The following is a 23,582-nucleotide window of genomic DNA, read 5'->3' on the forward strand; positions in this document are numbered from 1 at the left end:
TTTGGATGGCCAGCAGGGCTAAACTGCTGGAGCACCCCAGGACTGGGGAAAACAGAGACTTCACTCTTAAAGAGCATACAAAAAATCTCGTGCACCAGGACCAAGGGTAAAGCAGTAACTTCATAGCAGCCTGGGCCAGACATACCTGCTGGTGTTGGAGGGTTTCCTGGGGATGTAAGGTGGTGGCTGTGCTGCACCCTGGGACATAAAAGCTGGTGGCAGACATAAGGGAAGTATTCATTTGCATGAACTCTCCTTGAGGCTGACATCTTGCTTGGGTCATTAGCACCAAGGCCTGGCCCCACCCATCAGCCTGTAGGCTCCAGTGCTGGGAGACCTCAAGCCAGATGACTAACTGGGCAGGAACACAGCCCCACCCATTGGCAGAAGGGCTGCCTAAAGATTTCCTGAGCCCACAGCTGCCTCTAGACATGGCCCTACCCACCAGAGGGGCAGGATCCTGATCCACCTACTGGTACTGGCCCCTCTTACCAGGAACCTGCACAAGCCTCACCCAACAGGGGGCAGACACAAGAAGCAAGAAAACTGTGATCCTACAGCCTCTGGAACAAGTCCACAAACACTGGCCAGACTCTACCCTGGGACTAGCTGGCCCTGGCCATTGGTGACAAGAGGGGAATGCACTGCTGGGATGCATAGGATGTCTCCTACAGAGGACCACTTCTCCAAAGTTGAGAAACATAATTAACCTACCACATTCATAAAAATAAAAACAGAAATTTAGATAAAATGAGGTGGTAGAGGAATATGTTCCAGATAAAGAAGATAAAACCCCAGAAGAAGAACTAAGTTATGTGGAAATAGGCAATTTACCTGAAAAATAGTTCAGAGTAGTGACTGTAAAGATGATCAGAGAACTTGAGAGGAGAATGGATGCACAGAGCAAGAAGTTATGTCTTTAACAAAAAGTTAGGAAATATAAAGAACAGCCAAATAGAATTAAAGAACACAATAACTGAAATAAAAAAAATATACTAGAAGGAAACAATAGTAAACTAAATGAGGCAGAAAAATGGATCAGTGAGCTAGAGGACAGTAGTGGAAATCACTACTGCAGAACAGAAAAAAAAAGAGTAAAAGGAAATTAGAACAGTTTAAGAGACCTCTGGGATGACATCAAGTACACTGATATTCACATTATATGGATCTCAGAAGGAGAAGAGAGAGAGAAAGCCTGAGAAAATAATTGATGAGATAATAGCTGAATATTTCTCTAACTTGGGAAACCAGTCATCCAAGTCTAGGAAGCACGAAGTCTCATACAGGATTAACCCTAAGGGAAGCACATCTAGACATATAACTAAATTGACAGAAATTAAAGATAAAGAGAGAATGTTAAATGCAACAAGGGACAAGCAACAAATAACATACAGGGGAACTCTTAGAAGACTATCAGCTGATTTTTTAGCAGAAACTCTTCAGGTCAGAAAGGAGTAGCATGATATATTTAAAGTGATGAAAGGGAAAAATCTACAACCAAGAGTACTTTACCTAGCAGGACCCTCATTCAAATTTAATGGAGAAATAAAACGCTTTACAAGAAAAACTAAAAGAATTCAGTACCATAAAAATGGCTTTACAACAAATGCGAAAGGAACTTCTCTAGGCAGAAAAGAAAAGACCACAACTAGAAACAAAACTATGAAATGGAAGATCTCACTGGTAAAGGCAAGCATACAGTAAAAGTAGGCAATCATCTACACACAAACTGGAAGGAAAGTTAAAAGACAAAAGTCGTAATCATCATCTGTATCCACAATAAGCAGTTAAGGGGCACACAAAACAATTAAATGTAAAATATGATACCAAACCAGTAATCATGAGGGGAGGAGAGTACAAATGCAAGGTATTTAAAATGCATTTGAATTTAAGAGGTCAGCAACTTAAAGCAAATATATATACTGCTATACCAAAACCTCATGGTAACTGCAAACCAAAAATCTATAATAGATATATACACAAAAAAGAAAAAGTAATCGAAACATAACACTAAAGATAGTCACCAAATCATAAGAGAAGAGAACAAAAGAACAAAAGGGGAAAAAAAGACTTAGAGAAATAAATCCGAAACAATTAACAAAATGACAATAAGAACATACAATCAATAATTACCATAAGTGTAAACGGATTAAATGCTCCAACCAAAATACATACAGTGGTTGAATGGATACAAAAGCAAGACTTGTATATATATATTGCCTGCAAGAGACCCACTTCAGATCTAGAAGACACATACAGACTGAAAGTGAGGGGATGGAACAAGGTATTCCATGCAAATGGAAATCAAGAGAAAGCTGGAGTAATATTTATATCAGACTAAGTAGACTTTGAAATAAAGACTGTTAAAAGAAGCAGAGAAGTACAGAGATGGTGGTAAATGAAGATAATATGAATGTTAATTGGTGAAAGACAAGGATGGATGGTATATGAATCACTGGGGTTGGCTTCTGGAGACCAAGGAGAAGATTTTGCCTCCCCCTTACTCTGAATCTTCCTGTTGTAACCACTGTGAGTCAGTAATACTACTGAAAACGCAATTTTAGATGAAGTGGGATCACAGACATTTTGGTCTGTCTTAAATTGATGACAACATAAATTTTAAAGAATTTATTATGTAAAAATATATTAATGCTGATGAATGTTTTTTCAATAGGTGAAGAAAAATCATTTAGTATAATAACATGAACATTTATGAATTTAAAAAATCAGTGAATACTGGGCAAAGTACATGAATAGGTAATTTAAAGAAGAAGATACTCAGCAAAATACCATTCAAGAAATATTTGTTGGATAAAAAGCAGGCTGTGGTAGAATTAGATTTCTACCATAAGAAGGATAAACAGAAGTAGCCTGATTACCAGTAGCTTTGTACATTATACTTAGGAGCATGGACTTCATCCTGTGGATGGTAGGAGTTTACTAAAGTGCTGTCCACATTGAAGTAATATTATCTTATTAGCGTTGTAATTGATGTGTTCGGAACAGGCTTAAGCTGGTGAAAAAAGGAAGTAACAGAGTAGCTCAAGTGAGAAAAAAATGAAACTATGGTAGGTGTAAAAGAAATGAGAGAAAATAGGCAGATTTTAAGAAATATTAAAACTTGTTTTTTCAATTAACTTTTTTCTTCCAGTTTAATGAGATATAATTGACATATAGCCCTGTATAAATGTAAAGTGTACAGCACAGTGATTTGACTTACAAACATGTAAAATGATTACCACAGTAGGTTTAGTGAACATCCATCATCTCAAATAGATGACAAATTTTAAAATAGAAAAAAAAAGTTTTGTCCTTGTGATGAGAATTCTTAGAATTTACTCTCTTAACAACTTTTATATATAATACACAGCAGTGTTAATTATATTTATCATGTTGCACATTACATTGCTGGTGTCCTTTAACTAGGAGTTTGTACCTTTTGGCCACCTTCATCCAGTTCACCCTTCCCAGCTTCTGGTAACTGCAAATCTGATCTCTTTTTCTATGAATTTGTTTATTTCTATGAGTTTGTTTGTTTGACTACTAAAAGTAGTTGGACTTGATGAAATGAATATTGCAGAAAGTGAGAGATGGCATGGAGTTTAGGAAAAATTCTATTTTTCTCAGTCACTTGTGTGACTACCTTGATAATATAATATTTGATAGGAAATAAACAGGGTATAGAACATGCATTCCTTCAAATTTTTAAAATTGAGCTTGAAAAGCTACTTAAAGATAATTGTAAATATTTTTTATTAAAGATTTTTCAATTTTTAGAGCAATTTTAAGTTTACAACAAAATTGAAAGGGAGGTATAGAAATTTTTCATATACCCTTTGCCCGTACACATGTATAGCCACCCCTCACCAGAATGGGACATTTATTACCAAGGATGAACCTACATTGACACATCATAACCACCCAAAGTCCATAGTTCACCTTAGAGCTTACTTTTGGTGTTGTATATTCTATGTGTTTGGACAAAAGTACTATGACATATATGCATTATTATAATATCATGTAGAATATTTTATCTGCCCTAAAGTCCTCTGTGCTCTGCATTTATATCACCCCCTTCCCCTGACCCTGGCAACCACTGATCTTTTGTCTCCATAGTTTTTCCTTTTCCAGAGTGTTTTTTTTTTTTATTGGAGCTACATGGAGTTATGAAGTTTTGTATTAATGAGTTAGTTACATATGTAATACCATCCATTCTCCAAATTAGAATGACAAATAAGGTAAAACTTGGATAAAATTTTAAAAATTGTTTCTAAGACTACATGTTTATTAATATAGTTGTATCAGTTTTATATATGGAAAAATATCCAGTGTGATTGAAAATACAGTTGTTATTAAGGTTCTGGCCATTAGATTTAGATCTGGTTGATGTATAAAATAAAAGAATACTTTATTAATTTCACATACAGAAATTAGAAGGGGTCAGGTGTCATTTAATATTTCCCTTTTGTGATTGTAACAGTGTAGCATTTCATGTTAACCATAGAAAATAAAGAAGCTTATTTCAGATATACAGATGTTTTTCTATATAAAAATTCTAACATTCAGTTTTTATGGCATATGGAAATGCTCTGTGTGTAAAACGTTTTGAAAAATTCATTCAGTAACTGAAATATGATCAGTGTCTTCTACTTTGGCATTGCCATTTACCCAGTTCTGATAGAAAGGTAATTCATAGAAATTCTATTTGTGCATATTCAAATTTGACTTGACTGAGAATATTATCAAATAAAGGGAAGTGAATAAAAGAAGACAAAGAACACTAATTTGTGGCACAAATTAAATGATAACATTATATTACAAAATTAATAAACAGTTTCATTTAAGTTTGGATTTTGATACAACGCTTAAAACATTGCTATGGCTCAGAGTAAGTTAATGAATCTAACAAGGAAATGAGTAAGATTATTAGCATTATAGCAAAGCCCAGAAACGAAATGTCATTTGGAAAAGAGCAAGCTGGTTATATGCCAGAGAGGAAAAAAATTAGAAACACAAATGTTCCATCAGAGCCTTGCTTTTGAAAATGAATAGAAGTAAATATATTACCATTTAAGTGTTATACTCATTAGACCATCATTTCTAAAGAACAAATGACAAATAAGTCTGTATTTTTATAGAGTAGGAATAGGAGATATTGCTCCTTTCCATTTTATTTTTTTGTATTTGTTGAATATATATATTTTATTGAAGTATAGTCAGTTTACAATGTTGTATCAATTTCTGGTGTATAGCATAATGCTTCAGTCATACACAGACATACATACATTCGTTTTCATGTTCTTTTTCACCATATTACTACAAGATATTGAATATAGTATAAATTTGTTGTTTATCTATTTTATATATATTAGTTAGTATCTGCAAATTTCAAACTCCCAATTTATCCCTTCCCACCCCCTTTCCCCTCCTTTCCATTTTAAGTGTGGCATGTCTTCTCTAAACACTTTAATCTAGGATTGTTTTCTTTTTGCGTTCATAGTCAATTAAAGTAGAACAATCTAAACCAACAAATTACATCCAAGGGAATCTGGACCAGACAAATGTTCTTTAGGACCTGAGTTATCAGATTATCATTCAAAAAATACTAATCTCCCACTTTTACATACACAAAAACCTTCATATTTTTGTTTCAAAAGTAGCAGGACAGAAGGTTTTGTAGATTAGGACTACAAAGTCAACAAAGTAAAAAATTCAATCCTGGGCAGACAACTATACTTCCCAATGTGGCAAAAATAATATATGTTGTTTTGTAACAAATTATATTGCTTATAACAAACATTCTATACCACAAAGCACTACCGTTTTAATAATTTAAATTCCCAATAAACAAAGATATTAGTAGGAAAGGAATTTAACAGTACTAAAATCCTTTGAACCTGAAGTAAGAGGTAGAATTTGTACCTATGATGAAAGATGGTCTCCTTAGCTTATCAAGTATTTTTTAATTATCACTGATCATTATCCTCTTCCTAAATCTCTAACCACATCTCTGATTTGCTGTGGTGTTAGCTGAATTTTTAGAATTATTTAGTTTCAGTTTAATCAGTTGAGGATTTACTACAAATAATTTCTTCGTTGACAAGTCAGTAACTAGTTCTTATATCTTTAAACCTAAGAAGAGTCCAATTCTCCTGCCATTTGCTTGCCTGGCAGTTTTGCACTCAGTATGATTTAGTTAAACAGATATTTAACATTGTGACTGATTTGGATTGCATAAAATAAGATAGTCAGCTGGTAGAAGCCAGTTAAGGCCACACATACTGTATTTAAGACTTAAACTCTGAGCCTGCATGGTGCATATAGCTGTTTTGGAAGTTGCCAAACAGAAGTCACGCAGCCTACGTGCAGCAGACCGGGTGTGGTTTAAAAATGGCCTGAGCTTTCTAAATTTCCTGGCTTTTTTCCTCTTTTTGGATTACACCAAAACAATTTCCTTCAGCATTGAAGCATCCAGCTAGCTCTTATAGTTTCTTTTTTCTTGTAAGGAAGAAAAATTGATTCAGGGAAAAAAAAGCTATAGCTCAACCCGCAGTTTGTGCTAAGGACAGAGCTCAGTGGCACAAAAATGCCCATATCTGTTTGTGCAGATCTTTGGTGAGCAAAATAGTAGGACCTAATTATGTTCAGGAAGTTGAAAAATTGGAATATACTAAATCTATCAAACTCTCTAATCTCTGAGTAATGGCCGAATTCTTCCATCAGTTGTATTTATGCTTCATTTTTTTAACACCATGAATTTAATTGTTTGTGTAATTCTAACTTTAAATACATATGTTAAGCAATAAGTTTTGCTTTGTAGAGGAACAGAAGTACATTCTCTTCTTACACAGTTAACTCATGTTTCTACTGATTGAACTTAAAAGTTATTTCCTAATTCCACACTATTATTTTATTCATTCCAGAACGTAAGAGTGAGTAGACATACCTATTAACTAACATTTTTGTGGCATGAAATTTTAGGCTAGACAAATTATTGATTTGATACTGGTTTTCTCAATTTGGTAATGATTCTGTCAGAATACAGTGTCTTTATTTAGTGATATTTGAAGTAATTCTTCACTATAATACCCTGTAGCTGGGAAAATCATCCAACATTAATCTACACAAAAAATAAAGCTTCTCCATACCCATGTTACTAGGTCTTTTATCACACTCATGGTGAATTACTGTTGCTTTTGGTAATGTGAATAACCACGTTCTATTTTTCCTCTAGTGGCAAGTGTCTCCTCGCTTTCCCTTTTTCTGATTTTAATTCCTTCTGAGCTGCTTATCTCTTCTAATCTTTAACCCTTCCTTAATGATAGGAATCAGCAATGTGATTTTTGCCTGAATTTAGTTCCCTTAGTGAAATAGCAATCATCAGAAAGAGTGACGTTTGGATATTTACATATGTATTTACTGATAGAACCAGGTTTTTAAAAGCATTTTTTTATTGAGTTATAGTCATTTGATAGAATCAGTTTTATGATCAATTCCATCATCCTGAAGAAGTCTTCCTTAAAATGTAAATTCCTAGTATAACCATTCATATGGTTGGTTATCAGTTAGTATTTATTAGTGAATTAACTGGAATGCTACCAGCTGAGCTGCATAAATATATTTCTACAGTTTATTTCTTCTAAGAAGAGCTAAAGTGTGTGAGTCATTTCAGATTTTGCACAATTTGGAGAAGCTTCAGTTTCCTAATCTGCAAAATGGAAATAAGAATATCTACTTCTAAGGCTGTTGTCAGGATTACTCATATAATAATTATAAACAGTACTTGGCACATATGAAACACTGAATGGGTGGTAGGTGCTGATTTAAAGTCATGGTTTTATATTACTACTATTACTTCTACTACTAATGCTACAACCACTTGGGTCCTTACAAATTTCCTTAGGGATTTCCAGGGACTTCTCATCAATTGAAAGAGTTGGAGAAAGGTTTCCACTGTTTCAGAATCTTTCATGAGAATTCCCTTAACTGTTTTCCTTGGCCTACAATTTGAAAGGTTTGGGATGCCTTTCCTCTTCTCTAAATACTCTGCCTTAGGGACAGCTTAAGCCCTCTCTCAGTTTTGATAATACTGTGTAGCAAAGCATATACTATAGAACTTAATAATTTATTACATACTTGGCTTTATTTAACTATTTTATATTTATTATTTTCATCTCTTCAATGAGTTCAAAGGCTTTTTAAATGCCATCTGACATAACTGCTTTCCATATTTTGTACTTTTTCTTGAATTTTTAAATAATATTCAGCATTATGGTTTAACTCAGCACTATGAATTATAGATGTTTAAATGATATTATTATATTAATTGGTCTGAGTTTCAGGAAAATAAGAAATTGAAGGAAGAAATTTAATCTTGCATTGGTGTGCAAAATTTCTGGAAGTATATATAGACTTGATTTTTAAATGCTCCATAGCTGATTGTACTATTTTCCACTCATTTCTTCATTCTTTTTTTAAAATTTTTCTACAAGAAGTCTTTTAAGAAATTATACTTTATGTTGGCTTTGGAAATAATCTATTAAAGCAGGTTGACTCAGGGCTGACACAAAAGAACCCTTAAGTCAGCAAAGAAAAATCAGAAAATCTCCAATAGCAGAGTGGTCCCAAATCAACAATTCCTAACGAGGCTGTTCTTACTCCTAATTGTGCCTGACAGATTTGGATTTCTGATGGATCATTTGGCATTTTCATTTCCCTGACATACACAGAAGGCATTTGAAGTTGTCCAATTAAAGATGCCTCTATTACATTAGACTTTTTGGAAATCTCAAGTAAAAAATGACCATTGCACATAGAGCCAAACTAAATCTCTCTGTTTCCTAGTTGAGCTATTTTTTGTTGTTGTTTAAACTTCAGATATGGCTGGGAAAATATGAGATTATTTTTAAATTATCAAACATTGGTTATATTTTAAAATTTGAAATGATTTCTTTAAATGTGGAATATATTTTAGTTTTACTAATTAAGAATGTATCAACAATGAATTTTCATTATTTCAAAAGACTTATTTTTAAACTATTAATTTTACCAACTATTAAGATAAAAAGGAATTCTGCTGAAATGCAGAATTTCAACTGGTGAGTGAAAACATCAGGAAAAACTCTAGAAGATAATTCTGTCTGTAGGCTGTGCTTATAACCACCTTTTGAATGTGCTCATTGAGATGTACTGCTGATACCTTAACACTCAAGTTGTCCCAGTCATATTCATTATTTTTTTCTTTTCTTTATACTTTTCTTATTCACTTTCTTGGTTAAATTATTTACTAACCTTTTAGTCGCTAAAGTGTAAACTTTGAGCCCCTTCCTCTTCATGATCATTAAGTTCTGTGGTTCAACTTCTGAAATGCCTCTTAAGTCTTCTCCATTTACTTTTCATTTCCTTGATTCAGAGATTTAGTTGACTATTGCATTGTGCTCCTACTGGTCTTCCAATCTCTCTAGCCTCCCAAGGTACCTTAGGAATTTTTTATTCTTTTACATTTTTTTGTGAAATTAAACCTAACTTTCCTTTTTTAAAGTTTCTTTTATATTTTTATACAATTTTAAAGGTTACTTTCCATTTATAGTTATTACAAAATATTAGCAAGTCTAACTATCTTGATAGGACCATAAAGGTACTTTCTTGCCTCAGTATTGTAGTTGTTGGTAAATAAAGTTAGGGCTTTAAGGTCACACAGACCTGGATGCAGATTCCATCTTTACCACTTCCAGTGAGATTTGCTCAGACAGGCTAATTTTATTAAGACTAGTTTCCATAACAGTGAATTGATAATGATAAGAACAATAGTAGTTTTAAACTCCTAGAATTTTGTGAGGATTAAATTAGCTATGACTTACTTACAGTGCTCAGTATGTAGTGAGCATTCAATATGTTAATTTTCATTTTTATTTCCTTTCATTTCAGCCACCATACCTATTACTTACCATGTTGTAAGTTTTCAGATTCCATCCATCTGCTTATGTTTTTCCCTTGTCTGTCAGATGAACTCCTACTTGTTCTTCAAAGCTATATTTATTTATTTTATTATTTAAAAAAATTTTAGATGAGCAATCACTATTCAAATCCCCATTTAAACGCCACCTCTTCTGTGAAGATTTCCTTGGCTGAACTGAATTATCTCTCTCCTCTGAGAGTCACATTGCATATTCATGTGACTGTATCATAGTTATATTTTTGAAAAGGCTTTTCCCCTTTGCATTTGACAGTCTTCAAAGGCAGAGATCATATTCAATTCATCTTTATATCTACAGCACCTAGCACAGTGTTGAATGCAAGAAAATGCAAACATTTCTATTTATGTCCTGGTTTTAAGCTCTATTCGTCTTGAACTAGTTACCTCAAAGTTAGATAGCTGAAGATCTTTCCCAAAGGTAAATTTTAAAAATAGTAAATTGAAAACATTTATTACTAATTTAACAGTGCTACAGAAAGTTTGGAAGATAAAGTTAAAAGCCACCCATAAGTGTGTTGTTGTCACGTGATTTCTGTTACTCATTTGGTGCTTTCACTTCTAAATGTTTCCCCACAAACGTATATTTGCATAGTTGTAATTCTAGTGCACACTCAGTTTTTTGTTCTGCTTGGTTTTTTAAAGCATTATATTTTAGATACTTAATATGCTATTATATTTCAATGATAACTGTTAAAAAACTACTAAATTCTCCAAGTGAGTATTTATTTATTGTATATTTCTGCCTACTCTTCATCTCCCTTCTTGCTTTAATAAATTATATTGTAGTGCACAATTGCATGATAGTAGCCTTTTGTATATGTTGTATATAGAGAAATGGATATGGCTTGTTCCTTCACCTGTTCTTGCTCATTCCCTGCACTACTCATCAGCTGCTCTTCCTGAGTCTACTTCATGAATGCTCGCTCAGTGCTTTACTTCATTGATATCCTGTTTCAGTCATAAAACAGATTTCCAAGTATTTCACAAATCTGCTCAGCTAGATACTACATTTTCCAGCCTTCCTCACACCTAAGTAAGTCCATGTGACTAAATTTTGGCCACTGGTATATGAGAACTAATTTATGCAACTCAGGGCCATTTCCCTAAAGAAAGAAGCTGATGGCCTTCATACCTACCCTCTTCCCCTTTACCACTGGCTGCGACTTGGTCAGAATTAGAGCAGCTGTCCTGAACACAGAGCTATGGGAGCTATGTGTTACAAATGACAGAGCTGCTCTGCCAAACCTACCTCTGGATTGTATATGAGAGAATTAAAAGTTTATATAATTTTATATGTAAGAGACAGACATTTTATATATATTTTGTATATATAATATAACATAACTTATTGAGAGGAGTTTTTCATAGTATATTATCCTATTCCCTGCTTAATTCAGGAAGAGTAATGGTATAAGGGTAAGATATTCCAAGCAACTGGGTAAAAGCATAAAAGAATAACTGAATCCAAGTAAGCACAGGTATTTTCGTATGGAAGACAGTGGAAACATTGGAAAAATAGGCACTATATAAATCATGAAGAGCCTTGTATATCATACTACCAAATTTAGATTTTATTCTATCAGCCATAGGGAGCCATTGAAAGTTGTTGGGCAGGTGGGCAGGGTTTAAAGAAAGATCACATTGACAATAGTATATAGGATAAATGACCTTTGTCCTATCACAGTTGTGGACTGTCTGTGTCTTTAATCCCCTTCTCTAAAGTTGGAGAATCAAGAGTAACCGGGTTTCTCTTCAATTTAGTTGAGCTCATATAATCCTAGACTCCAGGATTCAGTATGAAATCAAAGGAGCAGAAACAGCTTTTCCGTAATCATCCTCCTCAAACTGAGCTATTATGAGTGGGCAAGAAGGCTGACCCTGCTTGATGGATCTATATATGTTTCCAGCAATGCTAGCATTTGGAAAATGCTGGGCAATGTCTCCTTTCACATCCAAGCTAAATTCACATTCAGGCTAAGCCTTTTTAGAAAATTTCTTTTCCATTTGTAATGTTGACAAATCTTCCTTCCTCTGTGGTCATTTCCTCATATTGTGCAGCTTTTTCATCATGTGCGTGCTGAATCACAGCAGCTTAGTTCCATGAGTTGGGGTCTTGAATCTTACGGTGTGTACCGCAAGAAAAGCCAAACTGAGTGTCCCTAGTTTTGTTACCTGTTGTTCTTTCAGCATATTATATGTGGGATGGTAACAATGAAGTGTCTTGTACAGGAACTACAGTGAGTGTTTTAACCTTCAGTAGCCAACAAAATCATATAATTCATACACACAAATAGAAAACACTCTTCTCGGTTATAAGCCTTTCTCTACCGCTTAGCGTTAGCAATTAAAGGTAAGCAGGTTTTTACTAAACTTTTTTGTCATTTGCTTTTGTTTTACTCTCAGAAGAGAAAATAGGAAACATTTTTCTAGTGAGCTAAGCCCGTTATCCCCAAGGGACTACACCAGGGGTAAGGACAGCTAAGATGAGTGGTATTTTGGCCTGCCCTAATCATATTCATTTGGTGATTTTACAATCTTACTGCTTACCCCTCTTGTGAATGATGTATCAAAAGCTTCGGGTGTCTAAACCCTTGCCTATAACAGATTCTCTCAGCATGCTTTCTTTCCTTCTTATGGATTTTTAGCAGACATATTCAATTCATAAAATAAGGATATAATAAATTCCACTTTATTTTGAATAGAAACATTCACCAAAGCTCAAACAGATTTCTGTTTGGTCTTTCTTTGAGAGAAGCAGAGACAAAGCAAGTATGACTACTAAGAGAGATTTTTTTTTTTTTGAACATCAAGATCTGAAGCAAAGTCAGTACTAAATCACCTGACTATCCTATCCTTAGGTCTAAAATACTGTCCAATGGAAACTGATTTTTATAATGATGATATTGATGTACTTATAAAACACTTTCCAAATTATTAAAGAAACATTAATCCATCAGCAGGTATGTATTGATTATCTGCTATGTCCCAACAACCAAGTATGCTTATTATTGTTAGCTCTGTTTTAGAGATAAGGAAACTCAGGCACAGTTTCAAAAACCTGCTCAAGGTCATACTTAGTGTTGGAAGGAGTAGTACCAAAGCTCACAGCAGTTTAACTTTCCTCAGGGAATTGACAGTCTGGATGGGCAGATAAGACTAATGCATGAGAAAAAACAGAGAATAATTAAACCAAGAAGCATATGGTTGAGACTGTGGGTATAATATTCAGAGGATAGAGAGTTTAATGAGGATTATAACAAGCTTCAGGCAGAATATGAGACTTGAACTAGGTCTTGAGGATGAACTAGAACTTGCATATACAGTGTGGAGGAAAAATGCGATTCAGACATGGAGGAAAAGTCAGAGCAAACTAATGCAGAGGAAAAGGAGAATATAAGCTCAGAGTATTGTCAATTTTGCATCCATTTAGCTTTATTCTACTTCCTTAAGTTCAGTTATTCATCAACATACCCTATTCCTAACCATATGGACGAACAGTTTTATTATGAAAATCTATTTTAGACTTTTAGAGCTGAAAGAAAATTTTAAAATCTGTCCTGAGAATTTCAGCACAGTGAGGGATTGTAATTCATAGAAAGGTATTGAATCACCCTATTGCTTATCTGGAGTTCAGTATGCTTCCTCCACCACCACACTGTTCTGGGCAGGTGGGGTATGGGTAATGAGGGCGGGAAGAGAGAAAGCCTACAGTACTGGTGGGTATTCTCAAACTGTCTCCTTTCCAAGTACTAAACAGACCCAATTCTGCTTAGCTTCCCAGATTGCAGGGCTGTCAGCTGTAAAGAAAAAACAAAGTACATGAAGTTTCTTTTAAGATACACATGTGGATTGGCATTTCCTTTCTTGGCTATTAGAAGGTGCTTCATCACGGTACAAAGGAATTTTCTTGATACTGTGGGGAGTTATTGACACAAGTTATAATGTGCCACAGAGACACTTTTTTTCTCTGCAGAGTTATGTCTGATGGGTGACAGAGCAAATACACAATATACTTATGAGGTATGATGTGCAGAACCTTAAAAGAAAGGAGTTTGAAGATTGAAAAGCAAAAAGAAAAGAAGGAATAGGGAGATAAATTTGCTGTTTTACCTCAACCTTGCTCTTATTATGGAAATTATACTTTTAAAAGAAGGAAACAATCAAAACAATCCATAGTTCATGGACATTAGGTTTTGGAGATGAGAGCTATTCTTTTAGCAGACAGGTAGAGCAAAAGGTGTAGAAGGAAAATGAAGTTTAAAGAACTGCTTCATTCTAGAAGGATTTTTGGAAGTTCATTGAATGGATGTTCTTAAAATCTATTTGGAAGGTCTTTAAAAATAGGAGCGATTTGTTTGTACCTTCTTTGATGCTTTTTCATATGACTCTGGATGCAGAGAGGAGGATTAGATGACTTCTACTACAGCCTTGCAAATCGTTGATTACATTCAAGTCATTTAACCAAAGAAACTGGCCATTAGATATTTAGAATTATTTAACTGTGTTGTATTAGAAGGTCTAGCTTGTCAAAATGAAATGATACAATTATTAATATAGCTTAAAATTGGGCATAAGTTTCAGAAAGAATTCCCTAATGCCTTTGTTAATTGAGAAAGCTATGTCTAAATAAATCTTGTTTCCTTGCAGTAGAGGAAGTGCCTTGAGATATTCTGTACTTATATAACCATAAAAAGAAAAAACTCTGTCAAGGAGGTCTGTTCCCATACTGTGTCTCTGCCTTGCTTTTGCATTTTTGGATATGAATCCCTAAATAAATGAGCAATGAGCCTTCAGGAAATTGGGGTCTCCTGCCACTATAGATATTATACGTGAAAGGAGCATTGTGTGCTATTGTGTTATTTATGGAGACTTTACCTTCTGATTATCTTTTGTAAATGCTCCTGATTAAAAATTGCTGGAAATTTCAAGCAAATAGGAAGTTGTTATTCAAAGACTTGTTCCTTCCCGTATATGTCTCTTGGGCTCCATTCATTAAGTAGACTCCTGTGTGCCAAGCTTAATTCAAAACATTGGGAATACAATGGAAATAGATTAACATGGTCCTTGTCATTAAATATTCATTGTCTGGACTCTCAAACTCTTCAGAGAATATCATACCTAGTAATAATTTTATATAATTAGGAGAATATTTCCTTTTTATAAAGCTAGATTGTTGCCAGAATTATTGTAATGCAACAGAGAATTTTAGAATTGGAAAGGACTTGTGAAATGCTTCCCTTTGAGTCAAGAATCTATTTTAGAAATCACTGGTAGTTCTTGATAAATCAGATTTTCCAATTTATTCATAATGTGGTAGAATCAAGTATATTTTCGTAGGTCTGCAACAGCAGCATTGGTAAAGGAAGCATGCAACAAGAAACCAATTTCCAATTTTGTTTCTTATTTCTGAAATGGTTTTCTGTTATAACTCTGGAAAACCAGCACCATGAAGTTTTCAAATTATCATTAGGCAGCTCTGGCATAATTTATGTTAAGAGGTTTTGGCCTGTTTATGTACCCTGGAATTAGCCAAAATTAGTAATGTGATATTCCATATTTAGCAAACCTATAGAGCAATAAATAAGGACATATGACTATTGGGGAGTGCTGTTTGTTTAAATTCTTTTTTGTGGCATTCATGAAATGCAAGGGACTTCCAACTCAAATTCTGCAATATTAGGCAGCAAGTTGTACTCTGAACCAAACCAGATGGTGATCAGCTCTATTTCTATTATCTACTCAATACAGCGATGGTTACCAGACCTTAACTTGCAACTTTTACATTTGGAACAGATTAAGAGCAGTTAGGCTGAAATGAGAAACCTCCATTTTACTAAAAGTTTCAGGACATATCATGCTGTAAAATCAAAAAGACTAGTAAGAAAAATTATGAGTTAAAGAGTTCACTGTCTACCTTGGTTTCTCCTGGCAGGACATGTTATTTCCCTTTTATTAGTATCTTTTTCAAATGAATTTTAACGTGGAGTATTGTGAGGATTAGGGTCTAATTAAGATTAGGGTCTGTTAGCCTATCAGCCTCCTGAGGTGTCTCATTACACAACCTGTTTGTGAATTTATCTCAATGTAGTCTTGAACAATCTAGGCCTCAGGCACACAAGGAGGATTGTTTGCAGTTTTGGGGGATTTCCCTTGCAAGAAGGCCACACACACACACACACACACACACACACACGCACACTATACAAATTTAGAGGTTTATCCAGCTACTGAAATTCATGAAACATTTGGGCTACTGGGGTTTGACCTATGCATTTGAATGTATTTGGCTAAAAGCTTTAACTTAACTGCCAATACCATTTGATATCTACTTCTCCAGCAATCTTTTCTTTGAGGCATCTATAGGTCAAATCCATTCCCAGGTCTTTACAGGACCAAGGTAAAACAGTATATGTCCTTCATGTCCAATTTTGTATACAGGTGAAACCAAGTTAAGGTGAACACCAAGGCCAGCAAGTCTTAGAGTGACAGCTATCAGGACAAAATGTAGAAAGAGACATATGACCGAGTTAGCTCCCATTTTGTGGTGTAGAAAACTGAGGTATAGAGAAGTTAAAGGATTTTCCTAAAGACACACAGTTGGTGTGAGTGATAGATGTGATGAGGAAGGATGTGACTATTGCTAATGTTTCAGTATTCCTCTGTGACCATAGTTCAGAGACAAAGACAAAAATGTAGATCCTCCACTTTCTGTACCCCAATGACAACAGCCCTATGCTCTCCTGGTAAGCAAGACAGCTTGCCAGGGAAACCCTTCAGTGAGAGGTCAACTGCCTTTGTGCATTTTTGTTTGTTTTCTAGCCCAGACCATGCTTCAGGGCTGATTGAAAACTTTTTTGCCTGGTTTTTTTGTTTTGTTTTGTTTTTAAATACAGTAGGAAATATAAATTCCTCTTTAAGAATGGATTTTTGAAGCTTCTTATGCTGTACAAATTAGGGAGGATGAAAACAATGCTTAGTTCTAGGAGGATAAGAATACCTCACATGTGTCTGCTTGAACTGAATTTTGAAGTACAGTTGATAGGAATGCAGACAGTGGAGTTAAGAGAGACCTGGGGCAGTGGGGAGAGGGGCAAGAGGTGAGAGAGAGAGAGCAAGCTAGCGAGCCAGATAGGGAACAATCATTGCAAATTGCAAGGAGATTGTCTTTATCCTAAAAGTGGAAGGGACACTTTTAAGTATTTTTAACTAGGAATTATATGATAGGATTTACATTTTGAAACTATATGGCTGCAGTCTAGAAGAAGTAGGATTATTAGAAGCCAAGAATAGATGAAAACATTTAGGAGATTATTGTAGTAGGCCAAGTAAATGATAACTTTGACTAGCATGGTTCTTCAAGTCTTTATTCTAGTCATGTCTAAATCTACCTGTAACTAGAGCTATGTATATATAATTATATATATAATTGATTATACTATATGTATGCTATTTAAATTCTTGTTTTTTTAACCTCACAATTTACTGTGAATATTTTTTTTACTATTTATTTAATTTTAATATCCACATAATATTCTCTCATCAGAGAATATTATAGTAGTTTATTGAATCATCCTCTATTGATGGATATTTGAGTTTTCAACTTTTCAGTAGACATGGCTATTATGACTATCTATGTAAATAAATCTTTGTTCATGTCCGTGACTATTTAATTAGGATGGCTTCCTAGAAATAGAATTTCTGGTAAAGAGAGTATTCAAAACCTTTAAATTTTGCAGGATATTGTTAAATTGTATGTGGTCACAATTCAGGTTCCTTTTGCAGTATAACTGATACTCAGGGAGCTGCATGTGAGTTGTATGCAAGAGCTCCACACTGTGTGTGCTCCTCTCCCCAAATTTGTTAGTTGTGATTCTTCCTTATGGTGTAAAGTACCCTGTAAAATAATTAATGTACCAGTTACTTCTTTTGTTCCAGACACTAGTGTTAAAGTTTTGGAATTGGGAAAAACTTGGGAAATTTTAATTAAATAGGAGCCATGTTTCTTTGGGACCTCACAGGTCCCCTCTTAATAGGCCCTTTCCTCTGTTATTCTGCTTCTAGAATACTAAGATCACTCTGGTGTCTCATTAGCCAAGAACATTTTCTCTGTTAAATTCTTGTCAGCCAACGCTTCAGAGAAAGAGTTTAAGGCATGACTATTTTCAAGAGTAATTACATTTTATTAGGGGGAATCTTTGAAAAAGAAAAAACCTTTATGACTCAAAGTAGTGACGTATAATAGAGGGAATTTTAGGTGATGATCTATGGGTGCCATTTGGAAAGTTCTTTTTAAGGTGTATTTTTGGAAAAATACTTTCTTTTCGCTTCTTAACACGCCGAATAAGCTGATGCCAACTTGATTGACTCTGTCTCTCCCCTCTTTGAATTAAGACTTCCTTCTATAATCTGCCTTTTGCCCCTACTATTTTCTTGAAATCTGTGATGATCCAAAAACCTGAATCCAGTGAGTACTTTTTAGCACCCATCCTATTTGACACCTCCTCGCTAATAACTTTCCCTTTTGAAATTGTCTTTCTTTGGTTTCAGCATATCATTCTCTTGGTTCCCTTTCTACTTCTCCCGATATTTATTTTTCCATTTTAACCAGCTTTTTCTCCTTCCCACACAGTAATGTTGGCACATTTCATATATAAGCAAGCCTTTTTTCTGTTAGTCATAGAATTTCTTCTTGGATTATTTCCTTCACTCTTTTGTCTTTAGCATTTTATCTCAATGCCTACCGCTCCCTGCCAGTTCGTTCTCTCTCTGGAGCTTCAGAAATCCTTCTGGACATTGCACTTGGATTGTCTTAAGATGTAAATGAAACAAGCTCAACATCAAGCTAATTATCTCCTACTTGAATCTTCTCTTACATTTTCTATCTCAGTTAGTGACATCACCATTTATTCAACAACCCTACACTCCTAAACCTGCTAGATAACTCACATTTATCCTCAAACTCTTCCTTCTACATCCAGTTGACTACCAGATTCTTTTGTTGGTTCTTCTAAATTAATTCAACAACTCTCAATCCTCAATTCTTCTCTTTCAGTTTAAACCTTCACCTCCCCTAACCTATCCATCGCAAAAACCTACTAAATACAAGCAAAGTGCCTAAATTGTTCTCTTTCAACAATAATGCTTTAGTCACACTCCTGCCAGATATGATCATTTGCTTCTTCATTTAAAATTATGATGACTTCCTGTGCTTATAAGACAAAGCAGGTTTTCCATTCATCCATTTATTCAATTAATATAATGAATTCCTACCATGAGGCTGACACTGAATAAATATTGATGAACAAAGACTAATACTGTATATATTTTTCTTCTACTCAATAATCTAATTCCAATATAATTCTATGGATTTATTTTTTCTTCTCAACACACATTGCCCCTATGCCTACACCTCCCACTGGTTCATTCTTTGAAAGGTTTTCTGTACTCTAGCAATTCAAATTTATTATACATCCTGTTCAGATATCATCTGCTACCATCCTGTTGACTCCTGTTTGTTGGGAGACAATTCTCCATGGGTCTCTTATATTTCTGCATTTCTTAAGAGCAGAGGCATTCAATGCATTTGTTGCAGATGATTTTTTCTGGCATATATGTATGACAAGCAGCCTTGGAAGACTGTGATAGTGTCTTCCTCTTGAGCAAAGAGCTGGCCTATTATTGCCTGTTATAAAAGAAACTGGGCTCCCTTAGCTCAGGATTTCTCCCCTGTAATGCAACCTATTGTATGTGCAAGTGTTACCTGGCCTTTGTTGGGTTACCCGTGGAAACTGGGACTCAGGGGATGGGTATAAGAAACTGCTAATAGTCTGGCTATGACTATGGCTCTGAGTAATTAAGATCTTTCTGTTCAATTCAGGAACTTTATGTTTTCTGCTAGCATCTATGAAACTGTTGCAAGATAATTCGTTAGTTTTCTAATGGTGTAAAATCTCAAAACTTCACAATTCTTGACACTATTCATCTTTCAAGATTCAGCTTAAATATTTTCTCTTTGATGAAAACTTCACAGATTCTTCCAAGAAAACTTAATTTTGTAGATTTGTGATTTTTCAACACGTCATTCTTTAGTAATTGACATATTTTGTTTTGATTATACTTTCCAAAGTATAATCAAAAAATTAGGGGTTTTTTTGCTAAAAAAAACTCCTTGCTAAACTAATAACCCTTTAGAGTCAGATACTGAGTCCCAGTTACCTGGTAGCGTTTATGAAATGCACAATGGAATGCACATTAAGTATAAGCTATTCAATAAATACCGATGGCTCAATGAATATAATTTTCATTCTCTTCCTGACTTCATCCTAGACAATCTCATCTTCTTTCTAATACCTGAAGTACTGAGGAACTTATTTAAATTTTCCTCGTAAAGCAATATCCTCCTACTGTCATTCTATAACCACTGGAAAAAATGACTACTTTTATAGCCCAATTAGAAATTTCCCCAGCATAGTAATGTGTGCATGTTTGAATCACTTCCCCATTTGTGATACAAGGCCAAATTTCTAAGAATATAGAAAATACCTTGTTATTGAACATCCTTGGTTCCAGTATTTTATATAAAAATGGTTTAACATGTTGTATATGTCTTTGTACATAAATAAAATTGTCCTGTTAAAATGTTCACTTTTTTTAACCCTTCAAATGTGATAAACCATAATTTGATGTTAACTGAATGTATTTTTGACCCTTATTTGTTATCTAGGGCATAACATTATGATCAGGGTGTTTATTGATACTGTTAATAACTATTCTTTGAGTGTTCCACCATCCAGTCTTCTATTTTTCAGGCCACATTTTCTACAGTATTGGTTATTACCCAATTATATTTTAGAATTGGCCATAAAAAGAGTAAGAAAGCCATATTTAAGAGAATGGTGAAGAGGGCAATAGAAAGAAACAAGTTTGAGTATTAGTCATATAGTACAAGCCTATACTTCATAGCACACAAACCAGCAACTCTCATTGGCTTGACAGTGGGCCCAGGTGACTTTCCCGGAAAACTTGTTTTTCATACAGTAACCTGACAATTGAACCTAGTTAGATAGTGAGGAATTCTTTTCTCCTCATCTCAGTAGAAATGGCTTAGCAGGGGAAGAGTTAATGGAGAATTCATAACTTCTTTAAATCCCACTGGCCAAAGGTAATCACATGGCCCCATCACACTGCAAAGGCTGAAAACAGTGGTAACCATTATTGATGAGAACAGAACTAAATTTGTCTAGATTTTGAGAGAAAGGGTTCAATCATGTGAAAGTACATCAAGCCTGAGAGGAAGCGAATATTAATTAGGTACCTACTGCAGAAGTTCTCCAATTATTTTCTATTTACAACATCCTCAGGATTCCTAGACCAAAATAAATAACAACTATACTGTTGATTGAGTGGCTAAGTCCACTTCAAATGTATATATTAACAACTTAGTGGCTTTTTGAGAAAAATAATACACATAGTTGAAAGAAAAAAATTGTTTTAGTCTTAACCACAGTTAACTTACTAACAAGATATATGGGCCTCTTGGGCATTGCATACTTCTCAGACATCAGAATCAGATTCAACACCACCATCTTCATTTCCTGTTGTACACTGATTTTCATGCTAATTTGCTTTTTGTCCAACAATCACCAAAACTCAGCTTCACACAGATAAGATGTCACTGAAAGGAATGTAGTATGATCTGATGTTGAAGCTGTGAACTGCCTGGAACTAGTAGTTCACACAGTGGCTGACAGATTTCAAATATTTCTGTATTTCCCTTGAAAATTTAAAATATCCCGTGCTTCCCCTGTAAATGTGCTGCAGTTCCCTGGGGTGCCTCAGTGCACAATTTGAGAACCATATTCTAGGTTCTATATATATATATAGATATATATATATATCTATATATATATATAGATCACTTACTTCTCACAATAGCTTGGAAGGTAGATGTTATTATTCCCAAGTTGGATGAGACAACTAAGGTCTGAAAAGGGCATGAATTTACCCCAAACCTCCTACTTAGTAATTAGCAGAGCAGAGGCTTGAACCCAAGCCTTCTGGCTCCAAACCCCATTGCATCATGCCATGTGTCATGAGATTTTGCAGGATTAAGGTATTCACAGCTTCCTCTCCCCATGACCTTTCCTGGGTTTCAAGCAACATTGAAATAACTATTTTTTTAAAACATGTGGAAGTGCTTGAAGCTCATGGAAATGATTTCAAGTCATGTCTACATTTTTAGCTTTAAGGCACACCTGCTAGAAAATAAATTCTCTTGAGCAGAGATTAAAGAGCTTTAAAATGGTCTTAAAATGGCCCAGGGAAGCTTGTTTAAGCTTTTAAATCAAGACAGTACATTTCTAATTAACTTGTAATTATTTACTGCTAATTTTTAATGTGACATTTAGTATCGACCACATATCACTTTTTCTCCAGCTGTCAGAACAGTCCCTAAACTAAACCTTCTTCACCAGCTGTTGCCTAATTCAGTATGGTCTGAGTTGGAAAAATTCCAACTTCAAAATTTTTCCAACTCTGCCTGCACATAATTTCTAAGTCTCAACAGACCTGTGCAAAAATGAACCATAACTATAATCTTTCATGTTACTCATAGTTCTATTTAATTATCTGAAATACTACCTGATAAATAGCACAATCAGAAGAATTCCAGTTTAACAGTAACTAATTCCACATCACTTTTCTGCTCTCGTCTAATTTGAAACAGGTTTTGGATTACTAACTCTAAATTATGTAAACTCCTAATCAATGATTAATTTAAGAATCTTCAGGCTGCTGCCTTTTTCTTTTTTCTTTTTTAATGTGGTTCCTAAGTATCACTAAATTCAGGCTTAGTCAAATGAAACTTTTTTATTTCCTAGACTTTTTAGACCTTTATTTTCTACTGAGTTTGTTGAGGGTACAAAAGATAGGTGGTTAGAACCAAAGAAGAGTAAATCCTCATAAACAGAAAATTATTTTCAAAGAAAATGTTTCTTAATGTAGAATTGAAGGTACATTTGTATTAAGTGCCTCTGACACAGAGAATTATCTGAATTAAGTGGAAAAACTGTTCCTCATTTAAAACCAAATTCATCAATGAGTGGAAATAGAGTGATGTTTGTAGAGCACTATGTAAATACTAGGCATTCTCATTTACTATTTTGTTAGAACCTGAACACAACAATGGCAGGCCATTGTTATTACCTTCATTTTGCAGATGAGGAAGCTCACAGCTGAGAGTTAGAAGAAATCTCTCAAGTTTACAAAGGAATAATTCTTAGAGTTTACATTCAAACTCAGGTGAGTCTGACATCAACATTGTAGCTGTGGCTTTTGCCCACAGAAGTGTGCTGCCTTCAGATCAAGGTATATGGGGATGGGCTTGTGTCTTTTATGTTTCAGTGGTGATTGCATATGAAAATATGATTTTTTTTAATTTATCAAATATTCATTGAGTGCTACAGTGTGAGTCACTTTTCTAGGAGCTGATTGTGCTATTGTGAATATTGACCTTCATTAAGCTATGTAGCTTATATGCATTTTCTAAAAATCTGGGATTTATTTTTTGCTCTTCTGTTTGACATTAGGGATCTCAAAGGATCCCAGT

General features: G+C 34.6%; 1 protein-coding gene across 2 annotated transcripts in view; it reads left to right on the plus strand.

Moving 5' to 3' along the window:
- EMC2 (ER membrane protein complex subunit 2) overlaps positions 1–23,582 on the plus strand; it is a 140,749-nt gene that overhangs the window by 59,287 nt on the left and 57,880 nt on the right. Inside the window, exon 13 of one of the 2 annotated variants that reach the window (XR_012064161.1) lies at positions 23,193–23,275. The exons of the other annotated variant lie outside the window; for it this stretch is intronic. The gene's annotated coding sequence lies outside the window, so the exon portion shown is untranslated. The remainder of the gene's footprint in view (positions 1–23,192; positions 23,276–23,582) is intronic. 2 annotated transcript variants of the gene reach the window in all.

The sequence above is a fragment of the Vicugna pacos genome, chromosome 25 (assembly GCF_048564905.1).
Source record: "Vicugna pacos chromosome 25, VicPac4, whole genome shotgun sequence".
Classification (NCBI taxonomy): Eukaryota; Metazoa; Chordata; class Mammalia; order Artiodactyla; family Camelidae; genus Vicugna; species Vicugna pacos.